An 11500-nucleotide genomic window follows, 5' to 3' on the forward strand; every position below is an offset into this window, starting at 1 on the left:
AGTCTCCCGAAAAACCAAATTAGTTTGCAAATGAGTGTATTTCGCTAATTTCGTGCAGTTCGCTTTCAAAAGGACATAAGATTGCTAGAAACTCGGGAACTGCGCCTACCTGATAAGCCTCAAGAAGGGTGAAACTGGTCGTCGGGTATCGGAGAATTTTCAGCAACCTTTTGAGTAGTGTGTTACCTTGGTGATTGATCAGGTGGCTGTTTATCTGTTCGCCGAGCTTGGCAAATGATTTGCAAACGTTTTGTCACCATTCGAGGAGACGTCTTCAGCGCGCTGTTGGGTGAAGTAGATGAAGATATCTCACTGAAGATGTCTCCTCGAATGGTGACGAAACGTTTGCAAATCAATTGCCAAGCTCGGCGAACAGATCAATAGCCACCTGATCAATTACCAACTAATGCATCCGAGCTACCAATATTCCAACACATTACCAGTGTGTTACTTCTATACATGTATGAGAACTCTTGGCCCCGTTCTATGAAAAAGATTTTCATATCAGATGTATTTTACACGTCATAATTAGACAATTTAGAAAGCCCATCAGACGAGGGTCCTTTTTGTAGTGTAAATTTAGTGTATTGAAAAGTGCGATGGAGCGATTTGCACCATTATCTTACCAATCTCAGGCATTCACGTGAGAATTACTCGCTGCCCGAATACCAACCGAAGGATCAAACGCACGGATTGCGTGTTAAAGTTCCTCACTTTTTGAATTTTTTCGCCATTTTATAGCTTCTGTGTGATGGATAGCCTATCTACACAATGGCCTATCTACACAAGGAGAGAGATTCTATTTTCAAGAAAAACGTCTCAGCTGAGCCTCTCTTCCCATGTGGTGAGAACACATTCCAGAACTCATTTTCACATCCGGACGAGAGTGGTGTGAAAGTGGGTTCTACGTCTCCCGGAGCATTTCAAAACGCCCGGTCCCACGAGGAATCAAACTGCCAGCAAGCTTGATTGTTTCACATCTGTCGGACTGCAATCTGCGCATTGAACTCCAGGTTTTTCACCGACCTACTGCATTCATAGAATGTCCGGCCTTTGGACATATTCATTCAGACGAGTAGACTTCATTGTTGGTCTCTTACCTCGATTAGACGGTTTGTTCTTACGACCTCCCCCTCTCTCTCTAGAGCTTGCCCCCGTTTCCTATTTAACCCTTGTCTTTGGTTGTTTACGGTCCGGCTTCATGCTGTCGTATTTGATCCAGTGTGGTCGGGTGTCTAGTTTTCATGTTCACATCCCTCTCGTTTGAAAAGTCCTGTCCTGGGGCAGTTTATTCCTCGAGTCCTTATCAGACCGGGGAGCACTGGACGCGAGCATCGCTCTTGTTGAAGCTTCTCAGCAGTGAATATTCTTGAATTCTATATAAATTAATGTAATTGACTGATTGGGAGTACATGAACTGAATGAGGTTTGGTTCGTTCGCTAAAAATCGCGCGAAGTGAACTAAGTGGATGAAATACTGACAATGCTCTTGATTTTCGGGACAGCGAGGGGCTCAAAATTTAAGAACCCATGGATCACCGTCCGTAAACTGCATCTGTTGTACTTTAAAAAACCGTCATTCCGCCATCATTGTGGGTTAGGGACTATCCGAGAGTTTGGATTCTGTCATTTCCGAAGGGAAGGCTAACGTGTTAGCATGCCGTCGCGGAAGTTATATTGTCCTGCTGAGAAATCGATAACCACCTGTCTGTATGAACATCGGGTTTGGTTATGTATCGACGGGAAATCGGATGTTTGCTGTCACGTAGAGGCTGACATTTGCCGCAACGGATGGGCGCACCGTAGGTGAACTCTGCGTTTTGTTTCCGTGTGAATACAACGAGATTTCCTCACTTCCTTTGTTTCGAGGTGTCTGTTGTTTTTTTTGTCTTGCATTCCGGCGGTAACGCTGAGTATCACTCGTTCACGATTTGTCACGCAAATGTCTGTTGAGCAAATATAGCTATTTGTATCAGAAGTGTTTGTTGTTGAAATGGCGCCTTCTCGTGTTTTCAAAAATCCCGCTGTACCAAACACAAATCAGCTGATTCCGGCAACATTTCTGGCGCGCGAAGTACCTCCGACTCCAATTGTTATGGAAACGGAAATTCTAGGTTCACGAAAAATACTTCACATCAGGTGCCCATCCTTCCTATTTGACAACCTTTCAGGTAACGAACAATATGAGTGTTACTCACATCATTCATCCTCCAGATATATGGTCGTTTCCCGAACAGAACTAAATTATTTTCGGAACAGCGATTCCGCCCAATAGGGGCTATACGTCCATCTGAAAGGGAAGTCTTTGTGAGATCAAACAGCATTTTATCGAAACGCATACTTCCACAAGGAATTGTTAAGTTTAGTTGCAATTTAATCCCGTGGGGAGTGGAAGTCTCGTGCAATAGACACAGAGGTGACCAGAGGTGATTTCGGTATCCTATTACTCGGAGCGCGTGTCGGGCGATTCTTTACATGGTCTTAAAATCCATCCGACTCCACCCGTCCTCCGCTTGAGTTACATACGACAAGACTCTAAGCTTTGCGGGTTGAGTTTTTTGTGTGTATTTACGCCACTCTCGTTTGAACGGTCGTGCTCCTGTTCTGGCGTAGTGATTCTGGTGAGTCCACACCAAAGGGAAGCACTGGACTCGAGTTTCGCTCTTATTAGAGCACATCAGCAGTGCATACCCAATGGCCGTTCTGGGATTCGAGCCCTGGACATTTGACATCCGAGGCGAGCGTGTAACCACTACTCCACCAACGCACGTTGGACTCATCTGAATTTTCACATCTGAACTGGCGAACTTGTGATTGATGTTCCCGACTCATCGAACAACGACCCAGTAATTGTCCTGGTTGTGACGATCGATTGACCCGTCCTCCGCTTGAGTTACGTACGATGAGACTCTGAGCTTTGTAAAACTTGCAGTCCAAAGTGACCCGACAACAAAAGGATTCTCTTTGGCTTCGAGCAGGCGAGACAGATCGCAGTTTCGAATTTTCTCAGATGGGTAGATGGATCTTAGTTGATAACCGGGTTTGAAATAAAAGTCGCCAGTTTTACTGAAGCACGATCAAGCAGGATTTATTCGCAAAAAGTCTGTACTTCAACGGTGGCATGAGCCTTGAAGTGGTGTTTGACAATGGTTCCCTTGAAGGTTGCAGCTGAGAGGCAGCGCTTTGCTAATATATATTCGGGAAGCAGTATTTAGAAGGACCTGTGATGACGTAACTTTCGCCTTGATAATCGTAAACAACCTTGCATTAGTAAACCACTTTTCCATGACACCTTTTCGGTCAGGTCAAATGTTTTCCAGTCTATATTGTTAGGCTGGGCATAATGGGAACTTTTTGACACATTCTATGAAGTTTTGAACTTAGAGAAAAGAATAATTCAAGCGAGGGATGAACCTTCCAGTCAAGAATCGTCACTACAGGAGCCAGTCAATACTTGTTCACGTGATGTCCTTCGTTGAGTTGGGGGGTGAGTGGCACTTTGTCCTGTTTAAGAGCCAATCACACTGCTGATCACTCGTTCGTAGCCGAACAATTTGGCCTTTAAGTGTTATCCGGGAGATTTTGTGCTAGAATCTTCCCGGAGTTTCGCGAGATACACATTACTGATGGTTCCCGATAAGTGTGGATCAGATGTACACTTCTTCTCCGCTTTCCGATAAAGACCGACTTCAGTCGCAAGGATAAGTTTCCTTTGAAGGTCTTCAGATCGTCACCACCGTTGTCGTGACAAACAATGCTGTGTTCTTCTGACTTCTGAAACAGATGATCTCTCCCTCAATGATCGACATTTTTATCGCCAGAGACTGAGATCAAGTGGATCTGTCGGCTTGGTTGGTTCCGTTCTTTGAAGCGGGGGGGTGGCTAATGTCCCACCAGTGGTTTCTGGGATCATCACAAAATTACCGCGGCTAATATGATGATGATTCAGTTGGTTCAGTTGAAGACTTGTTGTGAATAAAGTTTCAAAAGTGTGAGGGTACCAAGATGAGGAATCGCGCAACTAAAAAGGAGACCGAATTACTTGATCATGGTTTGCTGGTGAAGATGATTATGAAGACGAAGAATTTGGCCAAAGATGGACAGTCGGTTCAATCTAAAATGTTACATACCAGCTTACAGAATGCTCAGAGCCTTCACATTTGATTTGGGAAAAGGGAGAAGCTAGTGCGCTTTTCCCCAAATGTACAATTGATGAAGACTAGAAAAGTGGTCTTCCTCGAAAGACTGAAGTGGGCGAAACTGCAAATCAGCCGAAATGTTTGAATAGAGATGAAAGATTCTCCTAAAGGATTTTCGAAATACGATGTTATACTGGACGAAGTACAAACGAAAAGACAGCTTTAAACATCGCTCGTAGGATTGCCGTCGTCCCTTCTGAGGTCAGTTTGGCCATTCTAGTTGGTTGGAATCACGACGGAAAAAGCCACGAAGTGGTCTTGTTGACAGCAAAACTACCAGTGAAAGGAAAAAGGCCTTTGCTGCAGAGTTATTTATTAGAAAATGCCAGCTGACCAGATACAGACTATTGGACAGTGAAGCAAAACTCTCAAATGCATCTTGTTTACAAAAACTGAATATCCATCTTCTCCTTGAACGCGTCTTCTCGAACTTTCCTGGATACTGACTGACTGTTGCTCAACTCCAAGCAAATGCTACAAAGCGACTCCAGAAATTCCGCAATAGCTCTCCCGCAACGCGAATTTACAGAAAGAAAACATACTACTCACATGCCTCCCCGATCAGTAGTATTACCATTACACCAATGGCTAGATTGAACATGGTGAGCTGACCGATAAGAAAAATTACGAAGCTCGGGCAGCTGAATTATGCGGACCGAAAACTGACATACAGACTATCGGTGACGTAATCAGATTCTGCAGCACACTGTCAACTGCCTCGCGTTAAACAGAGTAATACGACAGATTCCTCCAACACAGGATACCCACGACTTTAACTATACTTTTGTTTCGTGCCTATCACATTCAGCATACATATATATACATATATATGTAAGTTTTACTTAATTGTAAGGAAGTTTGTGAACGATGCAGGTGATCTTTATAAGGAGGTATTCGTAGGAGTTACCAAACAGAGTCACAGTTTTACGGCAACAGGTTTAATTTGACATAAATGTATTATCAAATTTTGAGACGTACATTAGTACCCAGTCCATAGCGGTTGTTGTCTCTATGATGGATGTTATATCTGCTGATTCGTCAATCTCCAGTGCCTAATGCCGGAGAAAAAAGACTCACAGAAGGGAACACAACAGCTGCATTCTGAACAAGCGAGTGCGAGTGCAAAAGTTACAATGGCTCCACACTACTTAAAGGGGACTTTGGGACATTGATCCAGGCTGTTTGATAGGCGTTAGTGAACACCCATCAACATCGACCGTGCCTCTATGAAAAGCCTGAACGCTGATCACATTCGTTCGTGCTTCTGTGGCGTGCATGAACACTCAGCTTTTGCTGAATTGATTGAACGATTGACTGGTCTGGATGCTTGCCGGCTTTCCTGTTGAGATTTCGGTGGAGCAGTAGGTTTCGGGCGTTCTGAGGTTGAATTCAAGAATCTGACCTTCCTGGTAATGGACAAGTCTTCCAACAAAGGCCAGCGTAGCGGCCACCGTGATTGGCCTTTGTTTGTGGGAGCTACCGGACTCGCGCAAAAGTCAGTCGCTTTACCGTTTCGTAGTTTGTAAGCTTTTGAGGCTGTTCGAGAAACCGCAGCGAAACGAGGACACTAAGCTTTGTGTGGATACCAAAAATGCCTCTATGACAGTTCGAAAAAAACGCATTATTGGCCAGTCTAATAATCGTTTGTTTCGATTTTCCACTTTTTTCGCTAGATGATATGTGGTTTCACACAGCGAATCACGTGATTCTCACACCAATTCGCAGACAAGGCAGCGTTTTAAACACGAGAGTCTCCCATAAAATGCTATCACGTCAGATTTTCCGTATTGATGCGGTCAAAACAAAATTTGCAACAAAAACTGACAATTATGCTGAGTCGAACGGGGTGGGGGGGACGAAATAACTTTTCCCTAGGTAGCCTGGATGCATGACATGCGCTGTCAAAATTGTGTGCGAAATGATTCGTCAGTTATAAAATTATTTTCGAGAGAGAGTGATATATCACTTGAAGTGACAAACTAATAAAAATGCGAGTAGTAAGATATCGGGCTTCGTACCGTGCTCTTGACGGACTGTTGCACAACTGGGAAGCAGTAAAGACAGTCAGCTCAGTATCGCGCCGTTTCTGAATGCATGGGTGGAGCAGGATATGCGTCAAGAATGAGACACATGTGGGATTTCTCATAGTTTATGTCCTGCCGCAAACCTCTCATGGCTAATCATAGCAACAGTGCTTCATTGTCAGCTCAGTCAAAGAGACTTAGACTAAAGGAACTACCCACAAGTTTGCTGAAAACTCTTAGACAGCCCACGATCGGTTTCGCCCTTCTTGGGATCATCAGGTGGGCGCAGTCCCCAACTTTCCAACAACCCGATGCTCTACTTACATTAGCTTTATGAGGTGTGAATTCCACCGAGAATTGCTACAGTTTCATCTCGAGAATATCTTGGACATATCACGAGTAATTTTGCGGGACTGTCCGAACTTGACGTTGAACTAAACGTGGATCATAGGGATGAGATTCCCCGTTTTGAATGAAGCCATTCTATACCCACAACTGAACCTGTTTCATTCTTATTGGGAATCACCAGTGGTGCGCATCTCACGAAACTTCAGAGTGCTTCGAACCCAGTCAGCATGTGACCACATGATGTGGTTTCTGTGACTGAAGGTTGAGTGACGTCATTTCCCGTCTAACTGCGAGATGATCACGAGGAGAAAAGTAATCATCTGGCCGCAGAACCCTTTCGGTTCTTGGTACAATGAATGTGACAGTGCCAGGATGCCCGAGCCTAGACATCGCTAGCCTAGATGCCAAAGGTGGGATCGAAACCACGGGCATTCTGACTGGTAGGTTGGCGCCTCAATCACTGGGTAACATAGTGATTTGCTGACCAGTCGTTCGTGGCTGAACTACTAGCCGGGTGGTCACGGGTACGGAACTCCTGTGACTTTCCCAAGATACGCATTGTCGGTGATTGCCAGGTTTTCGAGGCTTCTCGGCTTTCCGGCGTAGATTAACTTCAAATCTCAAATTAAACTAAAAATCCGCATTATTCAAAATGATAATTCAGCGAATCGGACGTCTTCTTAGTGCGTGATGTCCGCTGGAAAGAAGCCTTATAAACCATATTGGATCCTCAGCATGCGGGTAGGCCCGAAGGTGACTGTACCTGGCTCATTTACCACAGGATGCTGTTTCCATTAGGATACTGAAGACGCTTGTTTTTCATCAGTCTGACATTTGCAAATAAGGAAACTAATAAATTTAGGAAGATCACCGAGAACTCGCTGGACCCTCACTCCTGGACAGATTTTGGTGATTTCTGTTGCACTAGTGTCTTTGAACAAGACTAGACGCGAGGGGGGTCTAAACAATCGTAAGTGGTACTTTAGCCGGCTAGAGTAAAGTGAACTATTTGTCAAGATCATTAGAGACAGCGTCATCAGTATTGACAAGTATGCCTCAATGTCTCACAAGCGCGACGTTTATCGATTTACAACTGAAAAAAACTCAAACAAGGAGGAAGAGAAAAGAGTGAGTGATTGGGGGGACTTAGTGTTGGCCTATCATCACCACAAACAATCTGGGATAAAGCCGACAACAGCCATTTTTTGCAGTCTTTCAAGCAAGTGGGGTCGCGAGGACCCCAGTCCTGAGAGGCTCACTACTTCAACAGCACCCAAGTTTTGACATATTCTCTTTCATACTCACACACTGTCCAGCTCACAGTTTGGGCCATTCTTACGAAGGCACGGAGAACAACGCCAGTCCCGGTAGATGATGTTTCGGGGTGCCTGGCGCAAACTGAGCACGAAGAATTATTACACAAGAAAGTTGCGAAAAAATACAGAACTATTCCGTTTAAACAATCAAAACCAGGCAAAAAGACAGTGCAGTTAAAAAAAATTGTCTCCTGATTTGGTCACAGCTTACAGCTGCTTCAAAGCACTGATTTATTGACAGTGTCGAAATATCGGATGAATTAATTGGCTATTGATCTATTGACGAACTTGGTAATTAGATTACAAATGAGGAGACAACAGCACTGGTGATGTTTTCTGACGTAACGCTCGACCACTAGTCAGTAGATTATTGCACTTCCCAAGGTCATTTAGCACCACGATTTATCCATTTTATTCCGCCTAGCAAATATTACGTTCTGAATGGGTTTTCAAACCTGATGTTGATCACTTGGTTTGGCTCGGTTTGGTTCCGCCTCACAATGTCCTCATTGGGGGATGAAGTTGGATTCATCTGCGATATTCCAACCAGAATTATGCCTTTACTTCCCCCCGTATAGCAGTCTACGTGATATCACGACAGAATCTGCTTGTTGCTGTTGCTTTGGCGACGAGTGGCTGACTGAAGCGTCACAACTGTAGGGTACACTTAAACAGACTTCACAGTTTGAACCAGATTCGGCTTGTGTGTGACGTAATGAATAGAAGGAAAAAGGAGCGAAAGAACTATATGTTTGGTTTTTTCATAAAGGAAACTGCTCACAAGGTTGCTAAAAACTCTTCGACAGCCCATGACCGGTTTCGCCCTTCCACTTCAGGCTCATCAGGTAGGCGCAGTCCTCGAGTTTCCGCCAACCTGATGTTATACTTGAACCCAAATTGCACAGTTTTCTAGAAGTGCACTCATTTGCGAGTCAACTTGGTTTTCACGGGAGACTCAACTGAATATCTCGTTTTTATGATATTCTACAACTGAATGTGCTGCACACGTGCCGCCTCACGTTTCAGTTGGCACGATATTCGAGATATCGCAGTATGTCTCCATACTCACAAGGTTGCTCGCAATGGTTGCTTCAAAAAACCCAAACATTGTATAATCGGTTTCCCTTACTGCGGCTTACAGCTAACATTTCTACCAAAATCCGCGCGGGTTCAAAACCCACATGTATCCTCTTCCGTGTACTTTTCCGTGAGTTTAACGGGTCACTGAAACCAGATGAGGATCGAGTATCACAGGATACACAAACCGAACATCAGAGGGCATCTGTCAGCAGGATCTTCCAAACAAGGAAGTTGGGACAGGTAGTTGACGCAAAAATTATCTCTGAATACTCTTTCTTCAGCGGTTTTTGGAATATACCTCCGGGTACTCCTGAGTCATCTTTGAAGGGCTTAGAAGTATGAGAATTGACTTTACTGAGTATTTCCAGTAAAAAGTCAGGTGCGTCTGCTTTATGGAAATTTTTGAACGTTTGAATTTCAGAACACAAGGTTGACGGAAATTTTGGGATTGTGCCTATCTGATGAGCCTAAAGAAGGACGAAACCGGTCGTGGGCTGTCGACGGATTTTCAGCAACTTTATGAGTAGTGTATTACGTGTGTAAAATGTATCGTGATATCCGAATATCGATTACCCAAACTTCTAGGCAAATATATCAGTCAAGTCGGCCAGGCCCGTCATCCGGTCCTCTCCTAGCCTCAGTGACTTGGAAGTGAGCAGACAGAGGAGTCCAAATATGGTGAATATGATCTTACCCATTTAGCGGATTTCTCTAGTACTTCCGTAGGATAAAATAGACGGTGGGGGCAACCACTTCCCTGAGAGCAAACAAAAATAGGCCAAATTGTCGGCTGGTTATTGATTCTGACATTCTCTGAGTGTCGTCCTGTTACTGACTGAAAAGTACTCGAAACTTGCACGGTGTAGACAGAGACTGGACGACGAGCTGAGAGGTAATCAAATTTTGCCACATTTCTGACATTTTGTCGATTACTGCAGACAACTTTATCCGGGAACACGAGCGGTGTGATGCGTGAGCATACTGAAATTCGTCGCACGACAAAACTCATTTCCGCAGATGATCGATTTCACATCATAACTATCGGACCGTATTGAAATGAGTTCCCTAGGGCATTCGAACCAGCGGCTATTGCAGAAAACAAAAGTGTATTTACGTGTCCTCGGATAACCGCTAATATGCATTGACACACCGCATAGTGCAGGCATAAAAAAGGCTTTCAGATGATTGGTAATGAGCGTGCTACTGAGGATGAAATCATTTTATTATCTGTTCCACCTGCACATCCGTGTGATTAAAGAATTTCCTTAATAACCTATTAGTGATTGATAGGCAGTTTCAAATGATTGGTAGAAATCTGGTAAAATGAGGTTCCCTGGCAAAGGAAACTACTCACAAGGTCGCTGAAAACTCTTCGACAGTCCACGACCCGTTTCGCCCTTGCACTTCGGGCTCATGAATTAGGCACAGTCACCGAGTTCCCGTCAACCCTGTAATTTACTTGAAACCATATTGGACCGTTTTCGAGAAATACACTCATTTGCAAATCGATTTGGTTTTCACTCAACTGAACCTCTCGTTTATGATATTCTACAACTGAAAGTGCTGCACACAGGTCGCCTCATGTATCAGTCGGCACGATATTCGAGATGTCGCAGTATATTTTCATGAAGGAAACTACTCACAAGGTTGCTATAAGCTCTTCGACAGCCCACGACCGGTTTCGCCTTTCTTTGGACTCATCAGGTTCCCGGATTTTATTAGCTATATTATCGATTTGCTGCGGAAAGGAGGAAGAATGAAGCTTTGTATTTCGGTTTTCATTGGACCATCACACTTTCTGGAACATTTGATCTTGAAGAGACTCTTATTTCTGACCGGTTTCCTAAACGTAAACTGCCGCGGAGACTTGCCGATGCTTCCTCTCGAAGGCTGTTGTTTTTTTAGTTTTGCTGTCGCGGAACGGGGACGCAGGCATTCATGGTGAAAATAAAGCTTTTGTCTTGAAGAGGAAATCCGCACACTGATGCGCTGTTTTGATCTAGGTTCGCCGGGGTTGATCGTAAAATATCGGAATATTAATATCTCGAGTAAGATAACTGGTCGTAGATCAGGTGACTGTTGTTCTCTCCGCCGAACTTGGCAATGTGTTTTCGAGAGCTTTGTCACCAACAGGATGGATGGAATCAGTACGCGGTTGGTTCGTCTTCACCTGCCTGCGCCCATATAGTCTGTAAAAGAGTATTTTATACCATTGATGTGATTGGCTGATTGAGGAACTATCGTAATTTTATTGGTCGGATATGGGAGCCACTAGGATAGAAAGTTGGTAGCTCCTCACGTAAATACGGCTTAATAGGATACGTGAGACACCCCTTACCCCACATTCTTTACAGATGATATGTAGCCAGATCATTGTCAAATAAATGTATCAAGAGATGACAGATTATTCGACCGCATCCTCTTAAAAAGCAGAGTCTTTTTCGGTTGGCGGAAGTGAACGCGCCGCAACAAAATTTGTCCACTGGACCAACCCTAGGTGAAGCACGTGATGCGAATTGATTGAGCGATCGAT

This window comes from Opisthorchis viverrini, assembly GCF_000715545.1.
Source record: "Opisthorchis viverrini unplaced genomic scaffold opera_v5_76, whole genome shotgun sequence".
NCBI classification, from domain to species: Eukaryota; Metazoa; Platyhelminthes; class Trematoda; order Opisthorchiida; family Opisthorchiidae; genus Opisthorchis; species Opisthorchis viverrini.